Here is a 19,364-nt window from a genome sequence, read left to right as displayed (position 1 = left end):
GCTCCCAGATGCACCTTGTCCCTACAGCACCCCAAAGACCCCTTTGCAGGGCATCCCAGGGACCCCCAAGTCCTGGCTACCTGCACACCCAGGCATATTACACCAGCCCTGCCTGTCACCCAGCGCCCCTCCCGCAGCACGGGGGGGGGGGGGCGCACCGCGTTCTGCACAAATATGTTTTGACATGTCAAAAGGGGGCATGTTTTGATAAACACGCAATTAGTGCCAGAATCCTGCAGCTGGCAGCCAGGCCCGTGAACAGCGGCTCTGCGCCGCCAATAGGAATGGGATTTGCAAAGGCAACCTTAAGTGATCATTAGGGCCGCTGTTTGACTTGTGTGTCTGTCTGTGTGTGCATGCTTGCTGGGCCTGCAGGATGGAATAACTCAGGGCCTTGGGAAAGGGAGGCTGGCTTCAGGGGTTGGCTGAGGAGGCCCGGGATGCAGGGCTGAAGCGCCGGGGCTTTTCCTTTGGCTTCCCATGGGAAACCGGCTGGCTGAGGTTTGACTTTTTCATTGTTGTGTAAAGGGCAGGCCAGGGTGTGGGTGTCACAGCTCTGGGCAGTGAGTGTGTGTGTGTGTTCGTTCCTGGCAGCACAGAGCAAATCCAGCTCCCAGCTCCTGCATTTTGGGGTTCACATTCTTTGGGCCAGACAGACCATGTTCTTTCCCTTAGGAGGGGATTCACAGCTACCCCCACCGCCCCAAGTCCAGCACAAAGTCACCAAGAAAAAGGGCCCAGAGCCCTTCGTTTTCCTGGTGTTTGAGTTAAAAGCTACCTCCTGCTCCATCTCCCAGTGCAACTGTGAGCAAAGAGAGCGAGCAAGCCAGCAGCTTGCATCCACAATCCCCATTGAAAAGAAACTGGGGAAAAGCCGAGAGGGGTGGGTGCTAATGAGCAGCCTGTCCCTTCAATGCAAACCAGACCCAGGCATCCGATGGTGGACTTACAGCCCGGAGAAGGGGCCAGAGCTCCTTGCTTTCTCTTTCAACTCTTTTGTTTTGGACTTTTAGCTGCCCCCCAGATTGGGGGGCGGGGGGGGGGAAGCCAGGACTGGAAGACCCCTCCTGCCTTATCTGCTCACACAGCATCAGAAAGAGTGTGTGTGTGTGTGGCTAAAAGACACAAGGCCTGCACCCAGCAGCCACGCAGGGGGACTAGGCTGCACATCAATTATGAATGGCTTTTTAAAACCACAACCAAGAGAAAGAAATGCTTTTAGGGAAGCTGAGCGTGGCTGGTGTCGGGGCTGCTCTCTCCGCTTTGCTGGCTTTGCTCTTGCACGCCAGCCTGCCTCTCCCGCCAGCTCCCCGGCCCTGTTGGTGGGGTGCTGGCTCCGTGGGTCCCGGCTGTTAGCACTGACCGGCCTTTCCCGGGGAGCCGACTGGAGAAAAGCGGGGAGCTTTGGTTTTGCTTTTTTCTGTCACAGCCCCCGAAAACGGGGGGAGGGAGGCGAGAGAATTAGCCCCACAAGCCCCCCGAAACCAGCCCACCGAGCGAGCTCTGCCTTTGCACCGGGGAAGGCGAAGCCGGCTTGGGAAGGCCCCATCCCCAAGCTCGCATGGGGGAAGGCGGGTTCCTTCCCTCCGGAAGCCCGGGGCCGTGGGGCAGGCAGGGCGCTGCGGGCCTGCAGCTCCTAGCGGAGCCTGGCGGCTTGATTTCCTCGCCCCGCTGCAGCCCCGGGTTTTGTTGTGAAACTTGCAGCGACCCGCGGTGGCTCTGCGGTCCCGGCGGGGAAAGGCCGGAGCCCTGTGGGCTGCAGGCCCCGGAGAGCCCCCTGCCCCCGGCTCGGCGGAACCCGGCCCGCTGCCGCGCACAACGCGGGCCCCGGCGAGCCGGCCAGGGACCCCCGAGAGCTCCCCGCGCCCCCCGGGAGCCGGCGCACGCTTCCCCGGCTCGCCGCCCTCGCCCCGCCGGCCATCTTCCCTGCCCGTTCCCGCTCTGCCCCCGGCCGCCTTCGTCCTCCGCATCCCCCGCCTGCCTGGGGAGGGGAACCCGCCTCCAGCTACGTTTCCAGGCCTTTTCATCCACAGCGCAACGGGGCTGCAAGCCAGGGGCTCGGGCTCCCCAGACTAGCCTGGGACCCACTGGCAACAGAAACCCTGGGTTAGGGTTGTTAGGTCAGAGGCTGCCCCCTGCTCCGGCCTGAACCAGCCCCTAGGCCCCTTTAAATGCACCCCCCCAAAAAAAAAAAAAAAGAAATGTCATTTCTTGTTTCTTGGCTTTAAAACAACAACAAGAACCAAGCAGAACCGAGCCTGCCCGCGGGTTTTCTTAACGAGCCTGGGGGGGGGAGTCTCCTTCCCTCTCCCTTTGCAACAGACTTTCACCGAGCCCAAGAGGAGAGCGGAGAAGAAACAAACGCCACAAAACACCAAGTCTGACCGAACTCCCCTCGAAAGGGACCAACAGCCGCCTGAGGACGAGACGGCGGGTGTGTGAATCAAAGCGGGGTCGCTTCCCGTGAGCGGAACCCAGAGCTTTAATCCTGGCAGCTCCGGCTTTCACTACCTCTTTTGTTAACAGAAAAGTCGATCACTTTAATTAAAAATCGTTACATAAATCTATGTTTTACTAGCACAAATATACTTTCTACTCTGAATTTGCAGGACGTCGATATAAACTTTTAGTGGCGGCTTCCTGCGATCAGCCTCCTTAAAGAAAACAGAAACAAAAGACTGGAGAGTTGGGGCCGCATTTTTAGGGCGCCCAGGAAAGCACAATAACCCTGTTTTACTTCTTCCCTTTTATAAGTATTTTAGCCCCATCTGGACTGCAATTTTATATTGTTTTAAAAACGTGGACAATTGTATTTATTTGTAATTCGCTTCCCAGTTTGGGACGGAAACACAGCTGTGGGTTTCCTTGGGTATACAGCAGCTGGTTAGCCAGCCCACATTTGGAGCGTAAAAATAGCCATGCAAAGATTGCTGCATTACGGGGCTTTTAACCTGCAGATTTTACAGGTCCCGGATCAGATTTTTGTTTGTACGAAGCCGGGGTTTGCTGCCCGCTTTACCCTGTCCTGTTTTCGGGCGCAATCATTAAATGCAATCTGCAGCACGAGCCGTGCCTCCCTCGCGTTTTCCTTGTTAGCTGTAAATCTATTTGCAAAGGAAACCTGGAGACATGATATATTTTGTTCTATCGATTTATTTTCGCACAATCTTGCTGGGATTTTAAATGTACAAAGACGAAAATAATTATTAAAAAATAACCCAGTCAAGAATTAAAACTCCCAGCCAGGAATTTTATTTGCAGAAGAAGAAGAAGAAGAAATCTCTCGTCTCTCAACAACAACAAAAATGTCCGCAGTGAGTCTTGCTTTAAACACAGCCTGCAAACTGCAAAAGAGACTCTCCGGGCCAGGCTCCGGGGCTCAAAACCCCCCGAAGCCAGCTGCGCTCTGAAGACAAAGGTTAAGTTGGGACCAGGCTCATTCGGCGGCTGAGCCGTTGCGGTTTTATGTAGCAGAAGCGATTTATTTTTAAAAAGTTGGAAATGAGAGCCATGTGTCGGCTGGGCCTGGCTCGGCGCTGGAAGAGAGCGGAGGCCGGCGGCAATTATCCCGCTGGTCCCTACACAAAGTTAGTAAACAACACGCCGCTCCCTAACGACACCGCGAGCGGGCAGCGGAGAAAGCGGGGCTGGTTTTAAACCCCCTTTGTTGTGGTTTTTTTTTGGGGGGGGGGGGGGTTAGGGTCGCCATGAAAGCTCCTTGAACTGCACCGGGGGAGGGGGAGTGGATGTAGAAGTGGACCAGGGCAAGGGGGCCAGTTTCCCCCTGGAATTCAGTCTCCATTCATTTAGGAATTAATGGGGGGGGGGATGGGGCAGAAGGAAATGCGGCAAAAAGACTGGAACAAAAAAAAAAGAAGAAGAAGAAGAAGAAGAAGAATGAAAAAGGCAAACAAGCCCAAAGCACCTACCGCCAGGTCGCCGCCTCCCGGGCCGGATCTGCGGGATAAGCCCAAATCCAGGGCAGGGCAGAGCCCGGGGCCGCTGGAGACCCCGAAGCCGGCGTGCGGCGCGGGCCGGCGGAACACGCCTCGGAGCAGGGCAATTTCTGGGGGATGCTGCTTTGATGCGTCCGCTCGCTCTCCCGAAAGCGGAAACTGCTGCTCTTGGGGGGTTTTGGTGCCGGATCCCGGATTTTTCCACGGCGGAGCTGGAAGCTGCGTCCTGGGGCCGGCTCGGCTGGGATTATTTTATGATTTTGCTCCGGTGCCAGGGTCCCCTGCCTGCCTGCGTGGAGTAAATCCGGTCAGTCAGCGCGCCCGGGGGGCTGGAGCCTCCCCAGTTACGGCCGGGGGACGCGCCTCGCTCCCCCACAGTGGGGCCGGGGGACACGCCGCAGAACAGGGATGGGAGAGAAGCGACAACATCGAATCTGTCCCCCCCGCTGCCGCTGCCTTTGCCGGGTGGGGGGGGGGCACGCGTGCAGCCCAGGCCCCCCTGCAAAGCTGAGCGGGGCTTTTCATTCATTGCCAACCCCCCCCCCCCAGCATCGCGAGGTGCGGGGCGCTGCCCCAGCCCGGCTCTGGCTGCCCGGGGTGCGGGGCGCTGCGCCGGGCACGGGACTTACCTGGCGGGGTTTGGGTTTTTTAGGGCCGAGTCGCATGTTCCCCCTTCCCCGGGAGAGGAGCGGAGCCGCCGCCGGCCGGGCCCTGCCTGGCGCGCGGCGCGGGCCGGGGTAACTCCCGTTTCTTCCTGCTCGTCCGCCTCGGCAAATGCAAACGGTGCGGCTGCGGCGCGCATCGCCCCGGCTACATGCCCCCCGGCTCCCCCGGCCCGGAGCTCGCGCCCTCGCCCTGGCAGCCGGCCGGGTCTGCTGGGATCAAGACAAAGTAACGTCCCCGCTGCAGCTGCAGAAGCCACCCGGGCTGGGGGGAGGGGAGAGGAAATCCCTACATCGCACCGCGCAAAACAAGAGGAGGAAACAGAGATTTGCTGCTCGGACTTCTGCACACACGAAAAGAAGAAGCGAAGGCAGGAGCCGGGACCCCCCACCCCGCTCCAGCGCCCGGCTCAGCTCGTTCCTCCCAGCCGCCGTTCCCCTCGGGGCTGGCGGTGCACCGGCCCCTCTTTCCCTGCTCTCGGGGCCCGCTGGATTTTCACCTTCCTTCCCTCACAGCGAGCTCCAGCGGTGCCCTGAGCGCGGCGGGGTTGCAGGCTCCGCTTTCTTAAAGGCGCCGGGCTCGCCTCAGCCTCCCGGGGCTCCTCTTGCCTGCTCCTCCTGGCAGGTCACTGGGGAGGCCAGGGACCTCCCTGGGGTGGGTGGCCCCCAGCCGCTGGAGCCAGCCCTGCCAGGGTCTCCCGCTCCCCTCCCTTGGACTGTGGGCAGCTGTGTAGCACCTAGGGGCCCCGGCCAGATCTGGTGGTACAGGGCGCTGCACATACATGGAGCCAGATACAACCCCCCCCCCCCACACACACACGCTTAGCTATGCCCCCGTGTAGACCCAGCCAGGCCCCTGGAATAGTGCTTTGGTCACATCTGCACCAGCAGGAACACCGCCTTCGGTGGGTGCAGGACGCGACTGCACTAGGGAGCTCTGCGGCAGACAGAGGCCTAAAGCCCCATCCTGCCATAGACCCTTGCAGGGTCAGTGACCCAGGGCCCTCCAGTAAACCCCCTGGAGGCCCGTGAGTCATTTGCAGGATCAGGGCCTAGACAAGGCAGGTACATGGTGGGAGGTGGGCAGCATTATCGCTTGTGTGGCTGGGCAGTCCAGGTGCAGAGAGACTAAGGGACTTGCCCAAGTGCACACAGGGAGTCTGTGGCAGAGCCAAGAATCCAACTGAGTCCCAGACCAGTGCCTTTACCACAGGCACCACAGTCTTTGTCTCCCTCCTCCTTTGTACAGAAACCAAGTAGCTCTGCATTGGACCCCTCTGTGCAACTTTAACAGTGCAAACTTTTTCCCTGTGGGGCCAGTTTCTATGGCACTCCCTGCTTGATGCCGGGGGCCAGCCCGACACTGGGTGTGGTCTGAGACACAAGTAAACACGGTGCTGGGCCCAAAGCACTTACCACTGAAAAGACAGACAAGGTCATACAGAGAATCTTTAGGTGCCAGTTGTGCAAACAGACCCATGAGGGCAGCCCCCTGTGCCTACATGTATGCGTCTGGCAGTTTATTAATTTACTATAATTTATTCTATTATAATTATATTTTATTATTATATTATATATTAATTATCTGGCAGCTTAAATATATTTTCCTTTTGTGACATCATAGAAAAAGTGAGATCTGGATTCTGATTTCACTTACACTGCTGTAAACAAGGAGTAACTTGAAGACAATGAAGTGAGGCTGGTGTGAAAGCAGCTTGAGATAAGAATCAGGCCCTGAGTCTTTAAGGGGGTTGTTTATTGCCACTGCAGGGACACAGAGAGCAGGGAGCATTTAGTTAGAGTGCAGTGGCTTTGGGGCAGAGACCTCCTCTTTGTACTCACTTGTAAAGCATCCAGCGCACAGGCAGAGCTAGAGAAATAACAATAAGCACAACAAAACCTTTCTAATTCTCACTTGGCTAATCCACAAGCCCCAATTAATTCTGACAAAACATCCCATCTAGTCTCCCTGCTTCTCAGCAAGGATTTCACAGAGCTAGTCCAAGTCACCAGGGAAGGATCCAGAGCAGAATCCAAATGTCCCCGTCTCATAACTCCAAGCATTTTATCTGAATCACTAAGCCCTTTCCTCTTAATAGTAGAGAGGCCTGGTATTACTCAGAGTGCACGACTTTTATTCTGCGGTTGGGATGCAGCATCCTGGGTGATTTTATTGTAGGCTTTTAAAATTATTCTCATTGTGCTTACTTGCTAATTTGCAAATCTGGTGGTCTGCGACACTGAATGAGTTTCTGCTCTGGATGCTTCATCAGTTTTCCACTGCCAGGGTTTAGTCTCTTTCCGAGGTGATAGGAAACATCTCCTTCCCACTGGGACTCACCGGAGCCCTGGCCATTCTTATAAAAAGGGGTGGTTAGAATAAAAGCTGCACGCGTTTGGTAAAGGTGTCATGTAAAGGGAGGAAATTTAAACTCGGGGCAGAGGGGTGAGTAGAAGAGAGCGAGAATGCCAAGGTACAAGCTTCATGTGAGTCCTCTAAGCCAAAATAGTGCAAGGCCCAACCCAGCCAGGTGTCTGATAAGCAATCAGCCTCTCCTTTGCACAGTGCCTGGAAGGGAAGGGCAGGTCTCCTGGCATTCAGGCTTCCCACTAATTTCAGATTCACAGAATGAATGAGTTTTATCTCTGCACCCAAGGCTATGTGTGATCAAGGCTTGTATTGACCCTCAGTGGGACTGGAGGCCATGGTGAGTCTTAAGCACAATGCTGCTCCGGAGGGCTGTTGAGCAGGTGATTAGAGTGACAGTAACTAGTTACAAGTAATCAGATTAGTATTCAAAATATGTAACCCTGTGACACACTCCGATCCCTTCACCCACCAAAGGGGAGTGTGGATTCCTCTGTCCTGCCCCACACTAACGGGGTTTGTGGGCATCAGGGAACTTAGTATGGAAGACTGTAGTCTCACTGTGCATCATGGGTGCGTCACGCCTTCAAAGCCCTGCACATCTTCCCCTAGCCAACATTTCAGACCTCACCTTCCATCGCATCTCCTTCCACCCTGCCATGCCCATCTCTGTGTTTTCTTCAAGGCAGCTCCCTGTGCATGGACTGGCCTCTATTCTGGGCCACTTTCTAGTGTAGCAAAGTTATCTATCTATCTATCCACCCCCACTACACGTACATACGTACACTGTGTAGATCTATACATGTACTCATCCATGCCACGTATATTCTGCCATCTTTCAGGTGCAGGGTGGGAGTGAAGTGGACAAAACAGCCCCACATGAGAAGGAGGGATATTAGGAAAAACTTTTTCCCTAGGAGGGTGGTGAAGCACTGGAATGCGTTACCTAGGAAGGTGGTGGAATCTCCTTCCTTTGAGGTTTTTAAGGTCAGGCTTGACAAAGCCCTGGCTGGGATGATTTAGTTGGGGATTGGTCCTGCTTTGAGCAGAGGGTTGGACTAGATGACCTCCTGAGGTCCCTTCCAACCCTGATATTCTATGATTCTACGAGGGGAGTTTGAGTCAAGGACACCAGGACCTGCTGCAGAATCTTAACATCCATGCCCAAGAGACAGGGCCCTGGTTGTAAGGCCTCACCCCAACGCCCTCACTGAGTAAGCTGTGTGCTCCTTGATAAATTCCCTGAAGAAAGAAGGAGGGGTGAGCAGACCCTAGGTTTGGACCTGTGGTTCTAGAGAATCTGATATGCTGGAGCTCATCTGACGAAGCCATCCTCTCTAGGATTCATTTTCCATCCAGACTTAAAAAGGCTGACAAAGATCAGGAGGGAGCACATGAGGAGCAATAGAGGATGCATGTTCTGGTCTTGAAAGCACACGGCTGGGAGTCAGGAGGTCTGGTTTCTAATCCTGGATATACAGCTTTCTCAGCTATGGGGATACCCCTGGTGGGGACACACAAGAGACATGGAGAGGATTATTTCTTTTCTTTGCAGGGAGGTGATGTCTCTCATTACACAGCTCAGAGTTGCATTGCAAACTCACATCACATTGCAAAGACGTATCTAATTTGCTGTCCACTTTCACCCCAAGGTCTCTCTCTTTCTGTTTCCCCCTCTCAGGTACACGCACATCTATGGCATCAGGTGCAATCCGATGCAGTCCAAAGGCCGATGAAAGACTCAGCCAGGTAGCTGTGATTGAGTAGATCCAGGAAAGCTGCATGAAACTCATGAAAGGCACGAGAAGCCCCCCCATTACCGTCTACAGTTCAAACACTGTGTGAGAAAGTGAGATATGTATATAGGATTATGAATGCTTTGCCACATTGCATTTAGTTTTCTGGTTAGCCCTGGGAGGGGCTGCAGGAAAGCAATCCGCAACTGTTGCATGTGGTGTCTGCACTGACAATCCAGTGTGTTGTACAGAATGCAGGTGAACTGTCACTTAGCCGTCTCTGTAACAGCAAAAGGGGCCTGCTCCTGCGAATACTTACACAACAGGACCTGAGCCAAAGCCCACCGAAGTGAAGGGGAATTTTTCTCTTGACCAACTTTGGATCAGGCCCCCAGTCTTCTAATTGTCCATAAACATTTCCAGTTGGATGTCTGCTTCCCGTGGCTTGTAGCGTCCATTCTGGCAGGGTCTGTGGTTTGGTTTGTGAGCGTTTTTCTTTTTGGGAGAGGTGAAGGGGAGAGACAGAGCGCATCAGCTCAGGCTGTAGTCCTGAGAAAAAAGGAACCAACTTAACTCCTATGAGCCCTTTCCATTGTCTCAGATGTGTTAATAATCGGTTTTGCTAATGCAATTGCTACGATGATGCGAAAATCCTACTGGAAAATGTATTAGAGCAATTATCCTTCTTACTGCCGCAGCCTGGTGTAGCATTAATATTCAATTTTGATGTGGAAGTCCTATTATGTTAATGACTTTTGTGACAAAAGTCGTTAACGTGAGACTTTTTCTATGGTGCAGTATTAGCCGGGGTTGAATCTGCACGTGATGCCAAGTACATCTAACAAGATCAAACAGAAACTTTTGACAATGCCACATAGTCCCGTCGCATATCCCGAGTGCGTTCGCGAGAGCTGCCATTGCTGGGCTCCGACGGGAAAGGCGATGCACTGCAAAGTCTATAAAATGACAAGACAGAGCCCTTTCTAGCAACAGGCCTTGTGCTTCAGAACCACAGCCTGTCATAAGAATCTAAAATAAAGCTGGTTTGTCGTAGCACGGTGATTACAGAAATCGCCTGGCCGGACATACAGGAGGGCAGCTAGTGCAGAGCTCTCTGGACCAGACTGCACAACCCCCTCCCTCATGACAAGGTACGTCATTCATTTTAGACCCAAATTTGCCTGTGTCCCGTGTAAAGCTGCGGCTGTCTCACTGGACATGACTGTAAATTACACATGGCAGAAACGCTGAATCGGGAAAGTGGGTTAAAGAAAACGTTATAGCCATTCAAGCAGCGAAGCTGGCGTCGTTGCCCGCTCTCTCCTCTGCTCTCCTGCCAGGCGATTTTTTTGTTGTGTCCCTTGCCGTGAGTCTCCATCAGACAGGTGAAAGGTCAGAGCTGCCCCAGGAGGTCTCGGAAGGTTGAGCGAGGCAATGTCCCTGATCCATTATTCCTGCTCGGGCCCTTTTCATTTAGAAACTGAGCCACATCCCCTTTCTGAAGGAGCAGAGCAGACCCATAAGGTTGGTAAGATAAAGTGCTATCTGCTAATGTCTCCGGAGGTGTGAACTGCACTGACTCAGCCCAAAGGACTAAGCGGAAACACAGAGCTGAAGATGCTCAAAAGCCAAGACTACAAATGAGTTCAAGAGACACCTTCATTTGTTTCTGGGTGTGAGGACCTGGCGAGAAAGCAGGAGGGCTGGATTACAGTGCATTTTAAAGGGTCGGAACATTCAGCCCATGGCATTTCCCTCTTCCTGAAATGCAGGTTCTTCCTTCGCTTTTAAAGGATCCAAAGGAGCAACCATGCTCTGACCCCTCTGAGCAGACGGTTCTGTCTGTCTGTCACATTTCCAAAGTGCCGAACGCCCACCACATCTCCTCTCTGCACACAGATCCCCATGCGCAGTGCGATCTGGGCAGATGGGACAGTCAGTTCCCCGCCTCACTGCCTGGCGTAGCTGTTGGGACTTCCTTCTGCTCTGAGGATTTTGGGGATGGCTGGCAAATAGGTGGGAGGGAGGAATGGATGTGTGTCATCGCCAGGCAGCCCCTGCTCTGACAAAGGAAAGAAAACACAAAGCCTGTTGTCAAATCCTGTTTCCACAGGCACTGAGCTGCACTCATTTCTGCCGGGTGACCTTGGCCTAGACACCCTGTGCTGTGCTGGGAGAAGGAAAACCCGGAGCTGATCTGCAGCCCAGTCTCTGCAGCCCTCTTGGTTCCGGAGCAGGGCCATGGCGGGGAACAAAAGGAAAATAATGTAACTAACATGAAAGATAGACCACAAAACAACACAAGTGGATCTCTGCAATAAACAGCAGGGTTCCCCCAAGTGACATCCCCCTCCTGTTGCTTACTGCCTTCTCTCCCCATCTCGGCTTCTCTCATTCTTTGTATCCCCTGTATGATAGAGGCTTCCTTCTGAGAGGCTAAAGTTAAGGGGGTTGAAGATGCTCTCAGAATCACCCTCTTCCCGATCTGATTCCTTTCACCAGGGCCTCACCCCACACATCCTTATTTACATCTGTGAAAATCAGTGCACCCACTTTGCATTCCATTTCCACAGGTGTGAGCGACGAGAGAAGGTGCCAGGGGCAAGACTGAGCCCCTGGACTATGTGTGTCTGAAGCCATATGCATGCACATGGGACTGTCAACATAATGACAAATAATGTTTTCTGGAAGGAAAATGCCTTTTTGGGGAGGGAAGGGAAAACGTACCTAGTTATGCATGAAGTTCCCAAGCCTGAGTGGGGAATAAAGGCCAGTCAGTAAAATGAAACGTGAGGTGTGCAGACCTTCATTTGCAAAGGAAGAATTTGGCAGTGCAAACAATCAGGACTTTTTGTTTGTGGGGTGGAGGGATGGAAGGTAGAAAGACACATGAGCGCTTTCTCAAGGAGGGGTTTTGCAAAGGCTCCTGGCGAAGGGTAGCATTAAAGCCATGGTCAAAGGAAGGTCTATTCCATAACTAGGGCCCTACCAAATTCATGGCCATGAAAAACGCGTCATGGACTATGAAATCTGGTGTCCCCCCCATGAAATCTGGTATTTTGTGTGCTTTTACTCTATACTATACAGATTTCACGGGGGGAGACCAGCGTATAGCAAATTGGGGGTCCTGACCCAAAAAGGAGTTTCAGGGGGGTCACAAGGTTATTTTAGGGGGCTCCCAGTATTGCCACCCTTACTGAGCTGGGCAGCTGGAGAGCAGCGGCTGTTGGCTGGATGCCCAGCTCTGCAGGCAGCCCCTCGCCAGCAGCAGTGCAGAAGTAAGGGTGGCAACACAATACCATGCCACTCTGAATTCTGCGCTGCTGCCTTCAGAGCTGGGCGGACGGAGCGTGGCGGCTGCTGACTGAGGGCCCAGCTCTGCAGACAGCACCATACCAGGCCACCCTTACTTCTGTGATGCTGCTGCTGGCGGGGGCTCTGCCTTCAGAGCTGGGCTCCCCGCCAGCAGCCGCTGCGTTCCAGTTGCCCAGCTCTGAAGGCAGCACCTGACCAGCAGCAGCGCAGAAGTAAGAGTGGCCGTACCGCAACCCCCCCTACAATAACCTTCTGACCCCCCCATAACTCCTTTTTGAGTCAAGATCCCGACAATTACAACACTGTGAAATTTCAGATTTAAATAGCTGAAATCATGAAATTTACAATTTTTAAAATCCTATGACTGTGAAATTGACCAAAAATGGACAGTGAATTTGGTAGGGTCATATCCATAACTTTGTTTTTCATTTGCTAGCAGGGGTCAGGTTCTACCTTCTTGCACTGATTGGGGGATTCAGAAAAAGTTAACCTGGGGGCTCTGATCAAAATGAAAAGAAAAGCAGCCAATGCCGCAGGGAAGAATCAAACATTCTGCAGCACCATTCCGGCCAGGTGCTCACAGCTCCTCCGGTAACAGTCTGCTGAGTTAGATATGATCAGAATCCCAAAGGGCAGAGGGGGAAGCCGAGACACAGACAGGTGAAGAGACAGACCCAAGACTGCTGAGCGCCCAGTTTCACCCATCCGTACTCAGGCTGAGTGGCATGTTACTCCTCCCCAAGGGATGGTGCAAAGCAGTATGAATAAGGAGGGCAGAATTGGTCCGAGAGCTAGGACTATCACCCAGGCATCCTGACTGCCAGTCGCCTGGTCTAACATTCTCTCCCATTGCACGGGGGTAACAGTTTGGCATTCTGGCTGTAGCATTTCTTCTATTCTAGTTTCCTGTCATCCAGCAATTTTGTAGTTCCGTCAGGGTTAATTGTGCTAGACTCAGGAAATTTTGTTAGATATCAGCACCAAGATTTCTGTCTTTCTGCCCATGAGTTTGTGTTGCTGAGCCTGACAATTGTGCTAGACCCAGGCCAGTTGGGTACAGCAGAGTAGTCTTATTGGGATCCAGGAAGTGGGCGGGCAAAGCCCACCCACTGCTAAAAGATTCCCCCCAGCCATATTGGGACCCAGCCGAGGGCAGATCTACTGGCCACTGAATAAACCGTTTTCTGTTCCCTGAGTGAGGAGAGCAGGGGCTACGCTAGAGCAATCAGGAACCTGCTAGAACCAGTTAAGACAGGCGAGCTAATTAAGACACCTGGAGCCAATTAAGAACATACTAGAATCAATCATGGCAGGTAGACTAATCAGGACACCTGGTTTAAAAAGGACCTCCCGTCAGTTAGTGGAGGGCCTGCAAGGAGTGAGAAGGTGTGCTGCTGGAGGACTGAGGAGTACAAGCGTGATCAGGCTTCAGGAGGAAGATCCTGCTGTGAGGATAAAGAAGGTGCTGGGGGAGGCCTTGGGGAAGTAGCCCAGGGCGTTGTAGCTGTCACACAGCTGTTCCAGGAGACACTGTAGACAGCTGCAATCCACAGGGCCCTGGTCTGGAACCCAGAGTGGAGGGTGGGCCCGGGTTCCCCCCCCCCTCCTCTCTATCTGATATAAGAGGAGTTGACCTGGACTGTGGGTCCCACCAGAGGGGAAGGTCTCTGGCCTGTCCCCTGACCCATTAGGTGGGCCAGCAGAGACTGTGGGGATTGTTCTCCTCCTTTTCCCCATGCTGGCCAGTGATGAGGTTAGCTGAGTGAATGGCAGGTGTGAGCCACTGGCAAAAGTGGCCAAACTGAGGGCTGCCATGAATCTCTGAGGTGAGCAAATCTGCCAATAAGTGCAGGACCCACCAAGGAAGAGGAGGAACTTTGTCACACAATGCATTTTGCATGTGCTGTGGTGTTCCAGCAATGTGAGGATGGATCCCTTGAATCCAGTGGGAGTTTTTATTTTAGCAAGTTATTTGCTATTTGTACTGGGTTGTTTTTTTTTTCTTTTTTTCGTAACCCATTTGACTGTGCACAGTAAGGAGGGCTCATCCACACATTCCTGAACCGAAATATCAAAGCAAATGACCACAATGAGCCACTCATTAATTGTGATCCATTATCAGTTACGAAATCATCTGGAATTACCTGGCCAGCAAAATACGATTGACAGTGTCTTACCCGGCTACTTGATGTGTTGTGCAACAGCTCAGACAAAAACCCCAGTGAGGCAGTAACCTATTAACAAGAGTTAATCTTTCCACCAGCTCATCAGCATTGATTATTACTTTTGTTCCCCTAGCACCTGCAGCTCCCACCCAAGGTCCGGGCCCCAATGTGCTCGGGGCCGTGGAGCACTGTTCCTACCGGGTGGACTCGTTCAGATCTCTTGGCTCTATTCAAATCCTTACACTATTGCTTCCATTCCAGCAACCATCCCGCTAAGCCAGTTGCCTGGTACCTGAATTCACTGAAAAGCATCTGCCATTTGGTCAGGTTCAGTTGTTATTGATGGAGGAGAACTCTGGGCTATTGTGGTAGGCAAATGAACCTGAATTTGGGGCAGTCTCTCCAGAAACAGGAATGCTGAGCTCTGGGGCTGCCAGGGATGACCAAACACTGACCTGGCATAACTGGACACAACAACGCTGATGTCGGCAGGGTAGCCGCCTCTTGTGGGTTTAGCCCAGAGCCTCCTCGCCCATTTCTGACATTTAAGGCAGAGGCAGGTCTGAACATAGGAGTTTGATATCAGAAGGCATGTGGGCTCTGGGGGCTAATGATCAATTCTCTGCACTGCCCTGAGGAAGAGAGGCCAGGCTGCTCGGCCTGATCTCCTGCTCCCTGGATCTGCAGGGGGAAGAAAGCACTGAGGAGGCGTCTCCCCTCCCTCCCTGAAGGAGGGGGAGAAGAAACTCTGTGCATGTCCAACAGCCTCCATGAGTGTCTCGCTCCCACGGCAGCCCAAGAAGACACTCAGCACTTCGCCGGATTGGAGTGCATGCTGTGGAGAAGGTCTCAGGGATTCAGGAACCCTTTCCCATAGGGGCAGTGAGATGCAGGTATGAGAATCCCAAAGTGAAACCCAGGGGCAGAGCCGTGTAACCTGGGGAGATGCATGATTTGGAACCAGAGCAGCAGAAGGTGAAACAATGCAGCAGAGCACTGCAGGGATCTGGGCTAGGGTTCTCCTGCAGCTCTGCAGGCACAGACGGGTCCCTGGGCGGGTGAGGGGATCCCTGCAAGGAAAGTTGGGCAGCAGAAGAATGCAGGTGGAGAAGGTGCTGTCGAGCAGTAACTCTGGCGGGCCAGGGGAGCCTGACTCTTCCATGCTGGACCTTGAAATCTCTATGTCTACGTCCTGATTTATTACCAGCTCAGTCAGTATGACATTAATTATATTCTGCAACATCAAAAGGTTTTCACTTGTAGATCCACTAAACAGAGGGCTTTTCTTCCCAATGCCATGGGGCAATTTTTCCTATCAATGTCGATTTCAGTTTTGCCCCCGAGTTAAATGCAAACTGCTGACTCTGGGATTTTTTGCTACCTCTCTGTGTTGTCTCCTGTCCCTCTCGCTCCCTCTTCCACTGCAGCTTGTATTCCTCCAAGCAGGCACTCCCACCTGCAGGCTTCAGTGGCAGCTCACACAGACAAAGACCAGGGGCAAAATCCTGGCCCCATTCGAATGAATGGCAAACGTCCAATTAAAAAAGGAGGACTTGTGGCACCTTAGAGACTAACCAATTTATTTGAACATAAGCTTTCGTGAGCTACAACTCACTTCGTCGGCTTATGCTCAAATAAATTGGTTTGTCTCTAAGGTGCCACAAGTCCTCCTTTTCTTTTTGCGAATACAGACTAACACGGCTGTTACTGAAACGTCCAATTGACTCGCAGGGGGCCAGGATTCCACTTCACTCTGCTCAAGGCCTGAGCCTGTGGTCATGAGCCAGGCAGGGTGTAAAATCTTTCCTACCACTTCTCCTTCTGCCTGCTCCAAGTCACCAGGGGCTGGGGGGTTTCACACTTGCCTTTGCTAAGGCTCCATGCCCTCACCCCCCACCCAGATGTCTCCCAAGCCCGGTGCTGTGCTTTAGGGGAGAGGGGAGTTTTGCACCCTGATTCTTGGGGGATAATTCACGACCCAGTGGGCACCTGACCCTCTCCTGGTTGGGGATCTTATCAGGAAAGAATTTACATATGCTTTCCTCCTTCTGATGCCACCTTGATTAGCTACCGCGGCAAAGCAACAGCACCCAGTCTTGTCACCACAACCCTGCCATGTGCGCCAAGACTCCTTGACAAATTCCCCAGTAGACTCATTTTATAATAAGCTCTCTTCTTCTCTCTCTAGGTGAATTCATGTATTGATCTGATTGAAGCCCTTCCCGCCCTGTATCCCCACACCTGCACTCTGGGCGGTGGCGTCAGGCGAACGACACCGATGACCTCAGAAGCATGCACTAGAAATACCCGGTACCCTGGTGCGCGGCACTTCACACCCAGAACGGCTCGTAGTGCGTTACCGGGCTACACTTCCATCCCGGGGCCCTGACCACCTTGCAGTAACTACCAGCAGAGGACGCCACGTGTCGCCTTCGGCCTGGTCGCTCTGTGGTGATTTTGCAGAGTGTGGGTGAATTCCATGAGCTTTAAAGCAACGTGCTGGGCAAGCTCCCGACAGGCCTTCCTGGCCTCGTCTTCATGGCAGCAGGACAGGCACCTACGGTCACTAGCGGTTTTACCTCTGTGCTGTCTGGCCCTGATCAGAGCAGGGGTGGGCAGCATGATGGGAACGAATCCCAAGTCCTGCTACGCTTGTTCGCACAGTAGGGGGATATGCAAAATAACCCCCCCATACATGGACACAGCCATTCTGCAGAAAGGCAGGCAGGGAGATCTCTCATCATTCCGGGTGGAGCTGTCATGACACTTCTCCAGGCTTGGATTAGGAGAAAACAAGGCCCCCGCAGATCAGCAAACAATATCTCACCGGTTGCAGATTTACATACATGAATGGAAATGCCTTGCCGGCCCTCATCGCGGACTGAGGGGTAGGCCTGGATTTGACACTGACCGTTCTGGAGCACTGAAAGGGACTTCAAAAGTCAAACACAGGAGTCAGGCTTTGTCTGCAGTGGTAAAGATTACATTGACCTTCACCTTTTTAGCAACGGGCTCATTTCAAACAGCAGTAATTTACAGACACGATCCTAGGGAGCATTAGCTTTGCCTGGGCCGTACAAGTGCAATAGGCAGCCATGCATGGCATGCGCTCACTCGATGTGTCTTGATAATGTTCTAGCCGTTTGGGAAGCAGTGCGTTTCAGCCTGCTCCAGGGAGACGTACTACCCCTAGCCAAGAAGCCATTGCAACCAAGGGTGGCTCATAATTTGGGGTGCCTCATTTTCGAAGAGCCGGCTTGGGATGCCTGGAAAGAGCCTGGTTTCCTGAGGGGACCCGCTCAGCACTTTCTGAAAAGCAGGTCCCTTTGAAATGTCTCAGGATGAGGCCCCACAAATGGAGGCCTCAGCAGTTGCCAGTCACTCCTGAGAATCTTGCCCCAGGAAAATATTCAAATCCTTAACTTTGCAAGGATTGGTCCTGCTGTGAGCAGGGGGTGGGACGAGATGACCTCCTGAGGTCCCTTCCGACCCTGAGAGTCTGTGATTCTATGAATGCGAAGCGAAATCCCGCCTGTTCGCTAGCAGGGCCTGGAGTCCCTATGCTGGGCGCAGCTGTCCTTTAGCAGCAATTTGCAGCACAAAAGCTGTGAAACAAGGTGATGTTCAAAAGTATCCGCAAGAACAAAACACCCTGGACATTTATTTGAACCACCAAGGGCCTGATCCTGGCCCACTCACCTCAATAACGTCTCAGTCCAATTACCCCACTCCCAGAGCAGACCCATAGGGGTTTGAGTAGGACTTAAATGATGTCTAGGCCTCTGCCGAGGGGAGTTTTGCCCACAGTGTATGAACGGAACTGTGACGAAGCGGGACTGTTCTTAATGTTTCCTCTGAATAGTGTGGGGGTGCCTCAGTTTCCCCTATGCAGTTCTTAAGTAGCTAGGTGGTGGGGTAAGGGTGTATGATCATTGCAGAGCCCTAGAGGGCAGGTGTGTGCAGGCATCTGGACATAGAGAATGGCCGACACCCTGTTTCCTGGCAACTGATGGCCTGGCCCTTCCCCCCTGCAAGGTGAGAGCTAAAGGGTTGAAAACAAAGAGATCAGGTGCCCTTCTGGCCTGGGACAGGGACAAAGCCCAGAGGAGGAGGGGCTGGAGAGAGTTTGTCAGTTTGAGGCTGGCTGGGGACATGGAGTGAAGGGCAGAAGGTGTTGTCTGGCTCACTGCCCCCCAGAGTGGACCCAGCTGAGGGGTCCTGTTCTCCGCACCTACAAGCTCTGTTTTAGACCATATTCCTGTCGTCTAATAAACCTCTGTTTTACTGGCTGGCTGAGAGTCACATCTGACTGAGGAATCATGGAATCATAGAATATCAGGGTTGGAAGGGACCTCAGAGGTCATCTAGTCCAACCCCCTGCTCAAAGCAGGACCAATCCCCAATTTTTGCCCCAGATCCCTAAATGGCCCCCTCAAGGATTGAACTCACAACCCTGGGTTTAGCAGGCCAATGCTCAAACCACTGAGCTATCGAGTTGGGGGGCAGGACCCTCTGGCTTCCCTAGGACCCCACCTGGGCGGACTCGCTGTGGGAAGCGCACGGAGGGGCAGAGGATGCTGAATGCTCCGAGGTCAGACCCAGGAAGGTGGAAGCCGTGTGAGCTGTTTGCCCTGGGGACAGTCTGCTCCCAGAGAGGAGACTTCCCCAGAGTCCCGCCTGCCTTCGTAGGGAGCAGTTCCAGAGCATTGGCTGGGGACTCCGTGACAGGAACACAAGCTCATTTTCAGTTGCATGCTCAGGTCTCTTTGCACGTGGAATTGCCCACTGCAAGCCAGGTTCTGAGCGCTGAACATTTAGCCCTAAAGGACTTTTCCCAACAGAGATGCTACTCAAAACCAGTAGCGAGACGTGGGCTGCCTTACCTTGCAAAGTCATTCCACCGAGACCCTCACAGCGTTCCAGCCGCTCCAGAAAGGGGCCATCCTGTCTAGGCATCCACTCTGCAGATCTCCCACCCTATAGTGCGCCTGCCCAAAGAACAGCTGTCCAAACTAAGGTCATTTGAAAACTTGGACCAGTCTTTGAGCCAGAGCCCAGGGTCCTTACCCAGTGCACAGACCAAGTCCCTCCTTTGGCAAACTCCTAGTGAAGTCAGGGGTTGAAGGGTCCTGCAATGAACTCTGCAGTCACAGACCCCACAG

At 53.2% G+C, this 19,364-nt stretch overlaps 1 protein-coding gene across 7 annotated transcripts in view; it reads right to left on the bottom strand.

The window, feature by feature from the left end:
- BAHCC1 (BAH domain and coiled-coil containing 1) overlaps window positions 1–5,308 on the bottom strand; it is a 90,589-nt gene extending 85,281 nt beyond the window's left edge. For 5 of the 7 annotated variants that reach the window (XM_073311320.1, XM_073311321.1, XM_073311315.1 and 2 more), the window contains exons 1-2: window positions 4,586–5,307; window positions 3,930–4,245 (exon numbers count right to left, since the gene is read on the bottom strand). The gene's annotated coding sequence lies outside the window, so the exon portion shown is untranslated. Of the gene's footprint in view, window positions 1–3,929; window positions 4,246–4,585 lie in introns of all 7 variants that reach the window. The other 2 variants (XM_073311311.1, XM_073311317.1) reach the window with 1 other exon arrangement.
- Window positions 5,309–19,364: the final 14,056 nt, after the last annotated feature.

This window comes from Lepidochelys kempii, chromosome 14 (assembly GCF_965140265.1).
Source record: "Lepidochelys kempii isolate rLepKem1 chromosome 14, rLepKem1.hap2, whole genome shotgun sequence".
NCBI lineage: Eukaryota > Metazoa > Chordata > Testudines > Cheloniidae > Lepidochelys > Lepidochelys kempii.
The sequence above is the reverse complement of the archived record's forward strand: the minus strand, read 5'-3'. Positions and strand labels throughout refer to the sequence as shown.